The following is a 16,144-nucleotide window of genomic DNA, read 5'->3' as shown; positions in this document are numbered from 1 at the left end:
GTCATAGCTGATCTAAAGGAAGCCTCTAGTGCATCATAGCTGCATTTTAAGGAATGATTACTGACCTGCTGAGTGTTATGTACCAAATCCTGAAGGGACTTACGGTCTATAGGTTCAGGAGAGGACAGTTTTTTATTTAGCTGGTCTAACAAAAATTCCTGATACTGAATCATGTGGAATTGACAGTTTAAGACCCTAGCCGAAAGAGTAGCAGAAGTATAAACTTTTTTACCCCATCTCTCTAATGCTCTAGATTCTCTATCAGAGGGGAGGGGGGTTTTGGCAGAGGCAGCTGCTACAGCTTTGGGGCCCTGTGAAATGGTTTCAGGATCTGCAATAGGAGCCTTATACAAGTGAAAGTGTGTGTCCGGGACCCTGTAATATCTGTCGGGCTTGGCAGGGGCCGGGGGAAGAGAGTCAGGAGCAGTACAAGCATCATTGTATGCATCATCAACAACTGTTAGTACTGGAGGAATGGCTAAAGGCCTATGCTGTGGTAAATGTAAAAAGGTTCTTAGCCTTTTTCTTGAATCTGAAAAATCCTGGCCCTGCCATTGAAAATGCGCTCTCATAGCATGCAAGGTTTCCCCAAAAGAAAATTCCTCAGGAGGAGAGGCAGAAGGAATGGAGTCTTCTGCATCAGAATCCTCATAAGGGGAATATGGGCCTTCTGGAGGTTCTGAGTTTTCTGAATCATCCGAGGAATAGTCTGTAGAAACTGGATCCGGGGGCTCTGCTCTAGGCCTCTTCTCTGGAGGGGGTTGAGAGGCCCTGTCAGGGTGAGGTTGGGATCCCCTGATCAAAGAAATGAGATCCTCAGCCAGGCTGAGCATTTGGGAACTAGAGGTAGGCCTGTGTGAGGGGGTTTTAGCAGGCAAGGCCTTAGAAGATTTAGCTGCTTTAGCCCTAGAAAAAGCCTTGATAGACATAGATGCAGGGGGCCTAGCAGCTCCACGTGCAGGAGTAGATATGTCTAAAGGAATAGTATCTGATAAATCCTGGGAGCCTGCTACAGCAGGGGAAATTTCAGTAGCAGATTCAGCCATGCTGTGTGAGGCCTCGGCTAAAGGAGGCATGCTTTCAGCCGAAGGAAGAACCGTGGACTCTGTTTCAGCCGAAACTGAGACAGTCGCGGATGGCTTAACCGTGGTTTCGGCCGAAACCGCAGACCGCGAGTGTCGGTCCTTTTCCTTACGCTTTTTAGCTAATTGTGAAGTCGGAGTCTCCGACGGCATTTTGTAAGGAAAAGCGGGACCAAAAAACTCCTCTGCAAACTCCGACCGACGTCTAAGTGTCCGTTGGTTGAAGGAAGCACAGGCTAGACAAGCTGCTACGTTGTGGTCTGGGCCTAAGCAAGGAAGGCAGTAAGAGTGGAAATCCTTATGAGGTATTTGTTTCCCACAAGCTAAACAGTTATTTACTTTTTCTGACATTGGCTGAGGCAAGAAAGAGTCCCCAACGGGGTACTTAGCTTTTTAGAAGTCTTCGGTAGTAGTAATCTCTGGATCTGACCGACCGGCACTTGCGAACAGCTTCTGCTTCGGGCACCACGCGGCAAGAAAGACTGGGGAAAATGGCATCGGCTGATGCCTTTATACCCAATTCACAGCAGCTATGACGTCGGGTGAAGTGCGACATCAGCCGAGGCCAGACCCAGACTTTGGAATCCGGCCGACCGAAGGGCTGCCTGAGGCAGGACAACCCATATGTTAGGACTGCAGATGCATCCTTGAAGGACATCTGCAATACCATTACAGAAGTAGGCAACATTAAAATTTAAGCTGTAGCATACTTTATGGACTTTTATAATTCCATAACATCCTTGGGACTGCTCTTCTGTATGGGGACTAATATTTTCTGTCATATTACTCATGAAGGGAAGTTAAGCCTAGCAAACAAAATAATGGAGCTTGTACAAACTAATACACTAAAGCCCTTGAGGCTCTGAATGCTGACTACTACTTCCCTGTCACTTGCAAAGACACAAGGAATTTTCAGATACAGAAAGCACTAATGTACAATTAAATGCAGTCCAACAATTGTAACTTTACTCTACACAAAAAGCACTTGTAAGGTGTTGCAATCAAACCTAATGCTGCCAAGTGGTGAATCCCAAAGCAAACTTCCTTTATTGACACAAATACAGGCTTTAAGCACTTTTGGCCATGAAAATGGCCTTCATCAGAAAACCCGGTGTGTGTGTCAATAAAAGAAGTTTTCTTTGGGATTCACCACTTGGCAGCTTTGGATTTTATTGCAACACCTTGCAAATGCTTTTTGTACATTTAACTTTGAACCTTAACATGTACAGAGGCATATTTTCAGTTTGTCTTTCATTTAAACTTTATTCTACATAACAGCACACTTAAGACAGCACTGCAGGATAGAATAGAGCTTTCAGTGCATAATCAACCCTAACCAAGGAGATTTGCCAGCATGGGATGATACGGTCAACAGACCTCGTTGCTTTGCCAAGGATGGTCTACACTGGTCTAACTCTGGCTTTTTAAAACACTGTCCACCGCCAAGGATGGTCTGCACCTGTCCCCTCTGGGCTTTTTAAAACACTGGCCACCACCACATTGTCTTTTTAGGTAATGCCAAACTGACAAACCTTCTGACATAACCCAACCCAAAGGAATCTAAAAGGTGTTGCTTCTCATGGCCAGGAGTCCAAACAAGAAACTCCACTCCCTTCAAGTTCTCCTCACCCTAGAGAATGCAGACAATCTGTGCAGTTACTGAGACATGGTTTAAAGCTACATAGAATATCCTGTCAATACAAGGCTAAATTACCTTCCAGAGATTTAGGCCAACTACTGCACAGGCAGGGACTCCAGGTGGAGGTGTGTATTTACAGCCAAGGGCAAGTTCACCTCAAGGCTGGTCAAACAGGATGATTAGCTTGAGCTTGTCAATGTCCACATTACCATAGGCAATGTCCCATACCATAAAACTTGCTAGCTATAGGTCACACACTGATTCAGGAAACCCCAAATTCATACTTAAACTTATTGGAGACGCCCACCATTCAACTCAATACCATATTCATGCATGGCTAACTAGTCCACTATAAACTTGGAAATGTACATGACCCCAAACCTGCATGCCCAGAGATGTCTAGACTTTCTAAACACTAACACCATGAAAAAGTCCACACACACGCATACTAGGGGGGCAAATAAACTGGACCTGGTCCTCACTAACATGGAAGAATGCTGCATCCCCCAGTGGAATGTCCTCTCTAGTAAGATCGGACCATAAATCAGTCTCCTTTGAATTAAAAAAATCAAACTGTGAATCCAGCTAACCCTGCAGCATTTAAAAACTATTCTAATGCAAACTTCCATTTAAGTGACAACCAAATTTCAAGTTCCCGAAACTCTGAAAACACAGTTGCCTATGCAGAATTGTTCACACTTACTCTATACTATCATGTTAGCACATGCATTGAGACAGCTGTGCCTACCAGAAATAAGCTCAGAAAAAAAAAACTCACTGGTGGAATGCAATCAATAGGCTGTACAACATAAGGAAGAAAGCCGTAAGAAGTGTCAGGAAATACAACACCCAGCAGGATAAAACCTCTCAATTTAAACAAATGATTCAGAGGGCAAATCAGGACTACCAAATACAACTTTGAGGTAAAAGTAGCCTCCTGGGCCAAGGACAATGACAAGGCTTTTTTTAGCCATACCTGTAACCTCAAATGTTGTAAACAATTTGCAGAACTGTGAATGCAGCCACATAAATAAAACCAGAAGATATACTGTAGCAAACTTACTGGCTGACAAATACAGCTGCAATTTTATCCTCCCTTACCCGGTCAACCCTAAAGAAATGTCATCAATAATAATCCCCCAACCATCTTTAAGGAACAAGTCATAAACGTACTGTCCATGGCCAACAACACTGCATCGATGGGCACTGATAATATCCCAAGATGCCTCTTAACTAGAATAAAACAAGATCCATCAGGACCACTGGCGTCACTACTAACCAAACCTTCAGTTAGGGCTTTGTGCTACACAAATGAGAACTCCAATAGTTATCCATGGAAAAAACAATGACTGACAATGGAAACCTGCAGACATGATATCCAATCCAGTTCACTTTGTCAGGGGAAGATCATGCCTCCTCAGTCTGGCAGACTTTTTTAATAGGTCATCAAGGCAATGGACAAGGGAAAAATGGTGCCAACCTTGACCAGGTCAAAGCATTTGATACAATACCCCACTTAAGCATTTTAAACAAACTCAGAATTATTTATAAATCCCTATGTTACCTGCTAGACTGCCAGCTGGATCTTAGATAGGACCCAGGAAGACAGGATAGGGGAGTCCACCTCCAAGAGGCTAGACACTAGCAAAATCCCTCAGGGATCAGTACTACTCAGAAGTCAAAGTCAAAATCAAGGACCTCTGACTGACCAAGTCTGCTGGGAGTAGTCACAGAATTCCCCACAAAAACACTAATATCCTCCAGGAAGGGTTAATACAGAAACAACTGGTGTCAAACATGTTTTAAAACTCAATGCCAAGAAATGCATAATATCCTTTGGGAAGTCTGTTACCCCAGGATACTACCTCATTGATGATAACACTAAGAGTAGACCTGGTAGTTGGGGATTTGGGATCTATACAGAAAAAAAAAAAAAAGCTTTTAACCAACATGCATCTAAGGTAGTAAGGAAAGACTCCCTATTGAAATGTTGGCACTCGCAATGCTGACTACTGACATGCAAAAAAACACTAAGCACCACAGCCCTGAACTTATATATACCAACTTGAAAATTGCCATTCCTCTCAGAAAGAAACGGCATCCCATACTTAGTATATGCAAGTCCGATCGTTCGGCCATTTAGTGTCTGCATTTAGGGGCTAGGTCTAGCAAACTGTTACCGTAAGGAAATCATTCTATGTCATTCAACTTATAAGCAAAAGTATGACATCTAGAACCAAGGAAGTCATCATTCCACTGTACTTAGCCCTCATGAGACACATTACTGATTATAATGCCCCCCCCCCCCCCAGTATATACCTCAGCAGGCACATGCAATACCTGGAAAGTTCACAGAGGCTCCTCAAAAAATAAATAAAATTTATAGAGGGCATTAACATATCACATGCAGATTGCCTCAAAGCCCTATCCTTATACTGTGTCTCCTGAATACTGCTCAGGGGTGATCTACATCTGGCATACAAGGCATCCCAGGATCCCACTCTGATGGGCCTCTTGCATATACACAAAAACACATATCAGAACAACTTGATCAAGTGACATGAACCCTGCATGCGACATAAATAGTACATGTTGGAGGGATAAGAATGTGTCTCAGAGAATACTCCTTCAATGGAACAGACTTCCCATCCAGGTTAATCAGAGTTCTTCTAAGACTCTATTCAAACATAACCTGGAACAGTGGATGGGACATCAGAAATTCACCATGTCTCAAATGGATAGAGGCAACCTGTAAATGACTACCCATGCCCTAGCTTATACTTTCCCCTAACAAAAAAACCCCTCTAGGGCACCAAACCTATTGGATACATATGGGATGCATGTCTAGGCTTATAAAGGCCCTTGTAGTCATTAGCCTAGTACATACCTATGAACCTATCTCCTGAAATCAGATCCATGTCTCAATCATAAGGGCATCTGGGGCACTAATGTAGTCAGCAAGGCAAGGACAGATGGTGAATGCTGCTGTAAGGTATATTCTACTACTACTAGCAAAGCAGAAGGAACAGTGACAAAAGCAGATTCTTTAGGGGATTTTTTGCCAAAAAGAAAACAAAAAGCATCAGAAGCTTGTTTTACACAATACTCCCCCATTGAAGCAATACTGATAAAGCTCTGTTGATTTACATTTAGTTACTTTGATTTTTGTTGCCCAGTTTGATGCCCCATAAGCAGACACCCTGTCCCAGAAACTGTATTTGTACTGATCAAGAGGAGATGGGTAAAGACTGAGGAAATTCTCTCAATCTTTTCATCAGCTGTGAAAACACCCATCATGTGGGAGGACTGAAACTCCAACAAAAAAACTACGATGGTCCATGGTACTTGCAGCTTTCTCAAAGCCAAACATTTGATAAACCTTAAGAAGTATTTTCCAGCTTCTGTGTAAACTGGCTAAAGCCCAGAGCACAAACTGTATGTTCCCCTGTTGTGCAAGTTAACCAGCTTAAAATACGCCTGTAATTCTCAAACTGCTTCATTGCTGCAGTGACACTAGATATTTCAGTATTATTTTAAAATCCAAGAAAGTGCAAGCATTATGTGAAAAGTTCAGTAAGTTGTTACTTATGAGTGGATGATGGATGGAGACAAGTGGAATATTAGAATAGTATCTACAGTGCACTGCACACACAGTATTTGTAAATAATAAAGGTTTCCTGTCAGAGGTGAAAGACCCAGTACTGCAAAGTCTGGACACTTCAATCAATAAATAAACTCTTACAACTTTTGTGTACTTTTGCAGAAGTCTTTGCCCCCCTTGCACCCTCCACCATGGAGAGACATCCTCCACTCCTCTGATGCTTATATCTACTAATACAGATTGGAGTATTCCCTGCACTGACTTACAACAAAGTACTGCAGTCCTGGACTTTGTATAAATTAGTGACAATCACATGAACTTCTGTTATTCTGAAGATTACCATTACAATCCTTGGAATTTCAACAAGAACCCATACAAACAGATTAAATATATGTTTGTGACTGAAAAAGAAATAATGTATTTACCATAATGTTCCATCTGAGTAGTTAGACTTCATTTGTCATCAACCTGTGGGCTTCGGATCTGAGACGGCAGTTTCACCAGCATCAGATCCGAGCTCCAAGCTCCTCCCCTTACCCGTAATACCACTGCATCTCCTTCCCTCAGATCGAGTTTACCACCCAACACATGAGCCCTCAGCAATACCTGACCCACAAGTAAAAGCAAGAGGGCCACAAGGGTACTATGGCTTGGTTACTCAGGTGAAAGAACCCAATAACAAGGCCAGGGGGGTTAGGAGGGAGGGACGGTTGATGACAAATGAAGTCTAACTACTCAGATGGAACGTTATGGTAAGTACATAACTTCTTTATCTGAAGTAGTTAACTTCATTTGGTCATCAACCTGTGGGACAGAGTACCCAGCTACCATAACCTTGGAAAGCCCTCATGAAAGGATACGGAGCACCGCGGAGCCAAAGGATGCTCTTCCTCTGGAAACCATGTCCAATTTATAATGAGAAATTAAAGTATGAGATGAGGACCAAGTAGCCGCTGAACAAGTATCATCCAAGCATACTCTGGTCCAAAAGGCTGGTGACGTAGCCATGGACCTGGCAGAATGGGCATGAACCCTCCTCGGAATAGGCATACCTTTATCTTTGTAAACCTGCAGAATGCAAAGGGAAATCCACTTGGCAATTATCACCTTGGAAATTGGTTTGCCTAGAAAAGGTCTAGCGAAGGACACATAATTGGTCAGACTTGCGAAAGTTCCTAGTCCTGTGTAAGTAGAAACGTAACTGCCTATGCACATCTAACAAATGTAGTTTATATTCCACCCTGTTCTGAAACTTTGGAAAAAAGGCAGGTAGGTTTGAATGATATTTGATTCTGAAGCCACTTTAGGCAAAAAAGGATTAGTCCAAAGTGAAACCCTGCCTTTCTGAAAAATCATATACGGAGGTTTAACAGATAACGCTTGAAGTTCTGACACTCTCCTAGCCGAGGTGATGGCCACTAGGAAAGCCTTTTTCCAAGACAAATATTTAAATTCCACAGAACTGTAAAACTAACTTAAGGTCCCAAGGAAAAGTAAGGTCCTTAACCGGAGGACTTAAAAGAAAGGTACCTTTAATAAAGGTTTTGCAGAGTCTGGAGGAAGCTGAAGACCCCATGTTTCCACCTACATGGAAATTAAAAATGGCAGCCAATTGAACTTTCACTGTAGAAAATGTTCCACAAGCTGGAAAATGTGTGCTGAAAATTCAAGAACCGCTGGGCACTGGAGCCGTAAAAGGATCTAAATCGTTCTGAGAAGCCCAGATAGAAAAACGCTTCCACTTACTACGGTAAACTTTTCTGGTAGATGACTTATGAGCTGCCACCAGAATAGATCTAACAGGGGAAGAAAGTCTGGGAGTCCTGGCAATCAATGGAACAGGAGCAGTCAAGCCGTGAGCTTCACACTACCTAGGTCTGGAGGAGGAATCCCCGATGGGTGAGAAATAAGATCTGGGATCGGATCCAAGGAGGAGCTACCAGATGAGACCACAGACAGGGAAACCAGATTTGGTGAGGCCAGAATGGGGCAATGAGAATGACTCTGCTCCACAACTGACAAGACTTCTGCAAAAACTTTATCATGAGAGGTAACAGAGGATATGCATAAAGGAGACCGGGAGGCTAAGCATGGACCAGAGCATCCCGGGGGTTTCCCCTGAGGGGTGATCGTAGCACAGAACTTGCTGCACTTTCCATTGGAAGGAGATGCGAAGAGATTGCAGCAAGGCAGACCCCACTCAAGGAAGATCTGCTCCACTACAGAAGGATTCGGAGACCACTCATAGGGCATTAGCATAATCCTGCTCAATTTGTCCGCCAGTATACTGGACTGACCCGGAATGTGCATTGCCATCAGAAAATGGTTGGTGGAGATTGCCCATTCCCACACTCTCATGGCCTCTTGACAAAGGGGGTAGGATTTGGTTCCTCCCTGTTTGTTGATGTACGAGACCACTGACAGTCTGTCTGAATGGCAATAGTTCCCAGAGGAAGAAAGGGATGAAGGGCCTGCAACGCTAATAAGACCGTCCTCATCTCCAGAACAATGATATGCAGACTGGTCTCATTCAGGGACCACATCCTTGGAATATCCTGTCCAAGCAATGCCCCCCCCCAGTCAGGAGGCATTCGTGGCTTGGGGAGGGGGTACAACAAAGGACTGTCCCTCCCTCTATCTCCGGAGAGTGAAGCCACCAGAGGAGGGACTTCCTGCACGCCTTGCTTATGCAAATCAGATGAGTCAATGGCCGATCCAATAAGGACCACTTGACTGCCAACGTCCACTGTAGAACCTGCATGTAAAGACTAGCACAAGCAAAAAAATGAGTGATAGTGGCTCCCCCATGGATCCTAGGGCTCAACACCATACTGTAAGATTGCGAGAACATGAAGATTTAAGCTCAGAACCCTCTCTGGAGTCCGAAAGACTTCGGATTGCAATGTGTCTATTCTCATCACTATATAGTCCAGGACCTGAACAGTTTCTAGAGAGGACTTGGCTATAGTTATTTATTGTGATGCCCAGGAAGTCTGACAACTTCCGGAAATAATCCATGGCTTGACAGAGTAGATGCCTGGTGGGAGAGCAGCAAGGAGCCAATCGACCAGGTACAGACAGGCCTGTATGCCCTGATGCCTCAGATGAGCCAGTACTGCTGCCATGACCTTGGTTGAACACCCTGGGGGCAGTGGTAAGACAGAAGGGTAGGGCCCAGAACTGGTAGTGATTGTCCCCTAGCCGAAAGCAGAGGAACCTCCTGGAGCGTCTGTGCATCTTTCTATGGTAGTACGCATCCTGGGAGGTCTATTGAGCACATACAGTTGTTTTCCTGTAGATACGGCAAGATGGACTTGTAGAGTGACCATCCAGAACTTCAACTGACAGGTTTAGAGTGGAAAGGTTGAGAATCAGCCTTAAACCCCAGTATCTTTTTTGGCGCCAAAAAGAACCTGGAATAGATGCACGATCCAAACTGATGCGAGGGGACAGGCTGGATGGTCCATTTGCTTAGCAGCTTTTCTATGTCAAGTGCTGCTGCCTCCCTTTGCATGGGTGGAATGTCCGGGAGGTGCTTTGGGGGAAAGGGATATGTCACAAAGGGAATTGTGTAACCTCTGGATATAATTTGGAGCACCCAACGGTCTGTTGACATGGACTCCCATGCCATCAGGTGCATGGAAAAATGACCCCCCCGACTGCCTCCAGAGCAGAGCAGTTGGGCAACCCCTCAGGGCTGCTGGGTGGGTCTATCCAAGAACGGTTCCCGAGACCTGAAGTTCTTCGGACCCCCCCCCCCCCGCCTCGGGGATGGCATTTGTCTGTGTCCCCCTCTGCCTCTAGAGGAAAAGGAATCCTGAGCGTCTCGGGAATATACTGAGACTTCTGGAAACACATCATCTTTTGCCCCCACTGATTCCTGGAAAAGGATCTTTGTGGGTTAGAGAAGCAGATCCCAATGGCAGACAGCATCTTCCCATCTTCCTCACTCTGGACTAGTGTGTCATGAACTGTCTTCTCAAACAATGAAGAGCCATCATAGGGAGGCATTTGCAAAAGATGTCTTGAAGGGTTCCGCAAAGTTGCATAACCTGAGCCAGGCGTGACACCTCACAGAACGTCTGACCAGGCCACCCATGCGGCTCCTTCGGTGGCATGAGAAAGGGGGCACATGGATGTGTTGGTAACCACTTTCAGAGTGGCCATTCGCATAGAGAATGAGTGTTTACCCTCTAGTGACATGGACTCCGGAGGAGACATAGTGCACTCTTATCAGGTCACGCTGAAGTCTCGTAACGTGGGCCATATAATTCAGTGCCCTTACACAAAAGGTGGCTGAAGCACAAGTCCGCTTTGCCAGATCGGTCCATCATCCTGGACTCTCAGTCCGAAGGATGGACCATAGAACTCTCCTGAGCTAGTTCCTTCTTCATGGTGGCTACTACCACCATGTCATCCACTGGGGACCCCTTGTTCCAGCTTGGTCTATCTACTGGGGGCTCAAAATTTTATCTGGATGCTTTGGAACTGGCTCCATGGTGTCAGTCTCTTTCCATGTGCTGGTGGTAATGAGGTCTACCAGGGGGTCCGCAGGGGTGACACCCTAGAAGTAAATGGGTCTGTGTTGAATGCCTCCAGAAACACCGACTCATCAGAGGAAGGCTTGGGGGCAGACCAACCCGCTGGCGCAGGATCTCCATGATGTCTCCAAAGGAGATATCCTCGAGGGGTGATCTGAGGGAGCCTTCCCCTTCCCTCCAAGTCAGTATCCTCTGTGAGGGACTCGGGGGAAGTCCATGTGCCTCCTCTTGCACTTACGTTTGTGAGGAACCTCATTGGTGGGACTTTCCAGAGTGGACTCGTGAACAGCTTGCGGATCGAGTGGAACAGTCTGGAGCATGTCGAGCACGGGCTGTCCCTGCATGGGCAGAATGGCAGAAGACCCACCCAGAAGAGAGGGAGTCAGGGAGGACTCCGAGGAAATGGTCAGGGACCTCGATCCATTAGAGAAAACCCTCTCCACCATATCGAATGCCGAGGGGGGAGCGAGCCTCCTGAGCCACTGAAAGAGAGGACCCTCTCCCTGGATGTGACATGGGGATGAGAGTCGAGCCCGAATGCGCCGAGACCCGACAAAGTCTGAGATGGAGAAAAACCCAACCGCTCTTTTCCAACATCCAGGCTACGGCTCTGAGAGATCGAATCTGACCCGGTTGGACCAGACACGCTCAAGGTAACTGCCAGCATCAAGGTAGATGGTACCATCAGCACTAACCCCCTGACCCAGGGTCTCTGATACTGGAGGATGGATTGGAGAAGGAGAAATCGGGTAAATGGTAGTGAGTTCCCCCCTCCAGAGGGAGAGCGTGCCAGCAAGACCCCCATCTGAAGCTAGATGCGAATAAACCTTTGCATCATCCTGTCCATGTCAGCTTCTGATAAACTCCTATTTGACCTTGAAGAAGCCAATGCCGGCCGGGAAGGACAGTAAATGGAGGCCCTAGACAGAGACCAAACCTCCTCTGGCTCCAGGGAAAACCACAGAGAATGCAGCCAAGGGGAGGTCGGCCTGGTAATGACAAGTAGCTTGGAAAGAGTACCTACTGGATCCAAGCGTTATGGGGATCTCTTCCTTCCCTTTTCTCTCTCTCTGTCTTTTCTAGAGTCCCATTCCCCAGGTCTGTGGTCAGGATGGTGAGTCTCGGCCTGGGAGGGACACAACAGCTGTGGTAGAAGCAGTCACAGCCATGACTGCAGAAACAGTCGCAACAGAGACGAGGCGGCGGCCGTTTCCATAGATGGGAGAAGCCCCTTCAAAATCAACTTGGCCCTGCAGTCTTTCAGGGCCCTGAGGTTAAACCCCACACATATGGAGCAGTCTGGTAGAGAAGTGAGCTGCCCCCATACAACACACAGTGTGTGGCCATCCGCAGGTGACAACTTATGGCCAAACATTGTGCATTTTCTAAAGATCAACTTTTGTTGATCTGACATAATCAAAGCCAAATAGGTACCAAAGGCTGACAACCCGACTCACAGACATACAGACAAGCAGAAATACAAGGTAGGAGAGGGGAAGAAGGCCTGCACTAACTAATCTACCTGAGAACACTAAGGGGAGCTAAGGAAAAAGGAGCAAAGGTATAGCAAAAAGCTTACACACAAAAATAAATACCCCGAAAACTGTCCTACCAGCCTGGAGCTCAAGGGATCACATTGTAGGCGAAGCCATGGCAAATGAGATCTGAGGGAAGGAAGGAGATGCAGTGGTATTATAGGGACACGGAGGAGCTTGGAACTTGAATCTGATGCTGGTGAAACTGCCGTCTCAGATCCGGTCCGGATCTGAAGCACACAGGTTGATGAACAAATGAAGTTAACTACTTCAGATTTACTAGTTACAGTTGCATGGTTTAAGAGGCAGAATTCAGATCTTAACATTTCCCAGAGTGCATTCTGGATTGTTTTATTAGTTAAGGAAAAACACTCACCTCTAACTAGAACTTGATTTACTCGAACTACACACTGACTCTGCTGGAAAATGAAGCAAGAGAAAAATTCAAGATTAGCTGGTCACCAAGTGTTTAAAATAATATACATCTTTTCAAACATTTTTTTTTGTCAAGTATTAGGAGAAACCTCGTCACAAACTATGGTTGGGTGAAAGCCACCAACTACATGGCATACATCTCCTAATCTAGTCTAACCGTCCCTTTAAATCCAATACAGTTTATCTGCTAGCAAGAAAGACTGGCAGTTGATGTGACCACCTAATTTAGTTTCCGTAAAGTTGCAGTACCAGTAACAAATTTACACAAAGACACTGCCTTGTGTCAACGTACTGAACAATTCTTTTGACTATTACTGCCAGTATGTTTGCTCTGTATCTGCCATTACCTGCAAAGAAACTAAGTTATCCCACTCTCGAAGTACAACATGAAGGATTTCCATCATTACTGTTGTAAAAATTTTCTCAGTACACTCAAGAAAAAAATGCCATCTTCTCTGAACACTCCAACCATTAATTTCCAATTGTGCCACTGAATTCCCTTGAATCTTTCTTCATTACCCTCCAGAGTGAATCAAGTTCATCATTAGGGTATTTCAAGATCTGTCTTACACCTCCAGCCTACCGCCCCCCCATAAAGTACAGTTGTGTACACCTACCATAAATGTAGATGTTCGAGTGTCTTCACTGTTGCAGTCATAACTGTAGGGTGTTCCTGCCGGCAGGCAGCCCGAGGTCGGCCAGAATCCCAAAGTCTGGGTCCGGCGTCGGCTGTATAAGCCAGTATCCTGACGTCAGGACGCCTAGGTACATAGCCCACAGCCGACGCCATCTTCTCCAGCCTTTCTTGCCCTAGATGTCAGAAGTCCAACAAATCAAAAATGAATCCAACAAGGAAACACAAATACACCACAAATATGAGAGAAAGAGGGGATAGGAGGGAGGGAAACCCCGACTGCAACAGTGAAGACACTCTAACATCTACATTTATGGTAGGTGTACACAACTGTACTATGTTCTTCGTGTTTCACTGTTGCAGTCATAACTGTAGGGTGGAATCCCAAAGCAGTGTAGAGAGGGAGGTGGCTTCAGATAGAAGAAGGGGAGGCAAGAATACCCTGCAAGACAGCAGAGGCAAAGCCTGCCCTAGACTTAGAAAACAAGGGGAGATTGTAGTGCTTGGAAAAAGTATGCACAGAACTCCAAGTGGCAGCTTCCAAGATATCCTTGGTAGGGACTCCTCTGAGGAAGGCAGTAGAAGTAGCAGCTGCTCTAGTAGAATGACTTCTAATGGTCCCTGGAAACTGTTTGCCATGATGAGTGTAACAAAATCTGATTCCATAAGCAATCCATTTGGAAATAGTTTGTTTAGAAATAGGTTTTCCCAGAGAACTGGAAGCAAAGGAAACAAATTGGTTAGACTTTCTGAAATCTTTAGTCTTGTCCAAGTAAAATCGTAACTGTCTGTGCACATCCAATGAATGCAAAATCCTTTCCCCTTTATTTTGAGGATTTGGAAAGAAAGTAGGAAGGTGAATTGTCTGATTCAAAGCCACTTTCGAAATCACCTTAGGCATGAAAGTAGGATTGGTCCTCAAGGAAACTCTGTCCTGATGGAAAATAAGGTATGGTTCCACAGCCATGAGAGCTTGCAACTCTGAGACCCTTCTGGCAGAGGTCAATGCTAACAAAAGAACAGTCTTCCAGGATAGAAACTTAATATCTGAAGATGCAGCAGGCTCAAAAGGAGGCAAAGTAAGTTTTTCTAAAACATAGTTAAGATCCCAGGCAGGGACAGGAGGGGTCCTTGGAGGCCGCAAATTTTTAGGCCCTCTCAAGAACTGTTTCACCAAAGGATGTGAAAAAACAGGAGGATCAGAACTGAAATGCGCAGAGATAGCAGAAGCATGAATCTTAATGGAAGAAAAGGAAAGTCCTTTAGATAAAAGTTCCGAAAGGTAAAGCAAAATAGAGGAGAGATCAGGAACCTGAGGATCAGAGCCTCGGTCCTGCATCCAAATAGAAAACCTCTTCCATTTAGAGGCATAAGATTTCCTAGTGCTAGGCCGTCTAGCTTCTAAAAGAACATCCAAAACTTGTTTGGGAAGACTAGAGGAAATCAAATTCCTTTGAAGAGCCAAGCTGCCAAGCAAAGGGTCTTGAGATTGGAATGTAGTAACTGACCCTGATGCTGGGACAGAAGCGAAGGGTTCAGTGGAAGAATCCAAGGAGGCCCCGAGAACAGGAGCTTTAAGGTTGGATACCAAAACTGTCGAGGCCAATTTGGAGCAATCAAGATGAGGAACTTGGGCTTGTCCTGCTTTATCTTCAATAGTACCCGAGGCAGTAGAGGAAGAGGAGGGAAGGCATATGCTGATAGGCTTCTCCAACTGAAGGACAGGGCATCCACTCTCCATGCTGTTTTGTGGAAGGACCTGGTGCAAAAGCGAGGCAGCTGATGATTGAGATGGGATGCAAACAGATCTATCTGGGGACATCCCCAAACTGCAGTAATCCTGTTGAACAAGTTGGTGTCTAGCATCCATTCGTGAGGATCTGAAATGTTTCTGCTCAGGCTGTCTGCTAAGAGATTCTGTTTCCCTGGAATGAATTGAGCCTGGAGATGCAGATTCAAATTTAGAGCTGTGTCCCATAAACCCATAGCTAGTCTGCAAAGGGGGTATGAATGAGAACCCCCCTGCTTGTTGATGTACCACATGACCGTGGTGCTGTCTGTGCGAATTAGCAGAGGCCCTGGATGTAAAAGGTTTTTGAAGGCTAAAAGGGCATTTTGAACTGCCAACATTTCCTTCAGATTGATGTGCCAGTGAAGATGGTCCTTTGTCCAGGTTCCCTGCTGGCAATTGTCTAGAAAGTGTGCTCCCCAAGCATAATCCGAGGCGTCCGTGGTTAGGATTTGAGTAGGCTGAGAGAGACGAAAAGGTTTTCTTTCGTTTAACGTGCATGCCCTGGACCACCAGAGGAACTCCTTCTGGAGGCAGGGGATTAGAGGAATCAGAATATCCAGATCGTGGTAGTGCTGTGACCATACACTTTTCAGATACCATTGAAGCTTTCTCATGTGAAGCCTTGCGTTTGGAATCAACAGAATGCAGGAAGCCATGTAGCCCAGAGCCTGCAGGAATTTCCTTGCAGTGAGCTGAGATAGAGTTGCCAAGGTGTTGAAAGTAGAAGCCAGCTGAGTTTGTTTTTCTGGAGTGAGGAAGGCCCTTTGTAAGGTTGTATCTAAGAGGGCTCCCAAGAATACCTTTTGTTGAGAAGGGATCAAATGTGACTTTATGTTCACGGAGAATCCCAGTAGTAGGAGAAGACGTTGAACAAAGTCCAGATGT

At 45.4% G+C, this 16,144-nt stretch overlaps 1 long non-coding RNA gene across 2 annotated transcripts in view; it reads right to left on the bottom strand.

Annotated features, from left to right (window-relative positions):
* The window catches only part of LOC122789931, a 609,659-nt gene that overhangs the window by 121,154 nt on the left and 472,361 nt on the right, over positions 1 to 16,144 (bottom strand). The window contains exon 4 of one of the 2 annotated variants that reach the window (XR_006362889.1): positions 12,775 to 12,817. This is a non-coding gene — a long non-coding RNA (uncharacterized LOC122789931). The remainder of the gene's footprint in view (positions 1 to 12,774; positions 12,818 to 16,144) is intronic. The other variant, XR_006362890.1, reaches the window with a different exon arrangement.

This window comes from Protopterus annectens, chromosome 15.part0, assembly GCF_019279795.1.
Source record: "Protopterus annectens isolate FY-2018-M chromosome 15.part0, PAN1.0, whole genome shotgun sequence".
NCBI lineage: Eukaryota > Metazoa > Chordata > Ceratodontiformes > Protopteridae > Protopterus > Protopterus annectens.
This window is presented reverse-complemented; position numbering and strand designations above follow the sequence as displayed.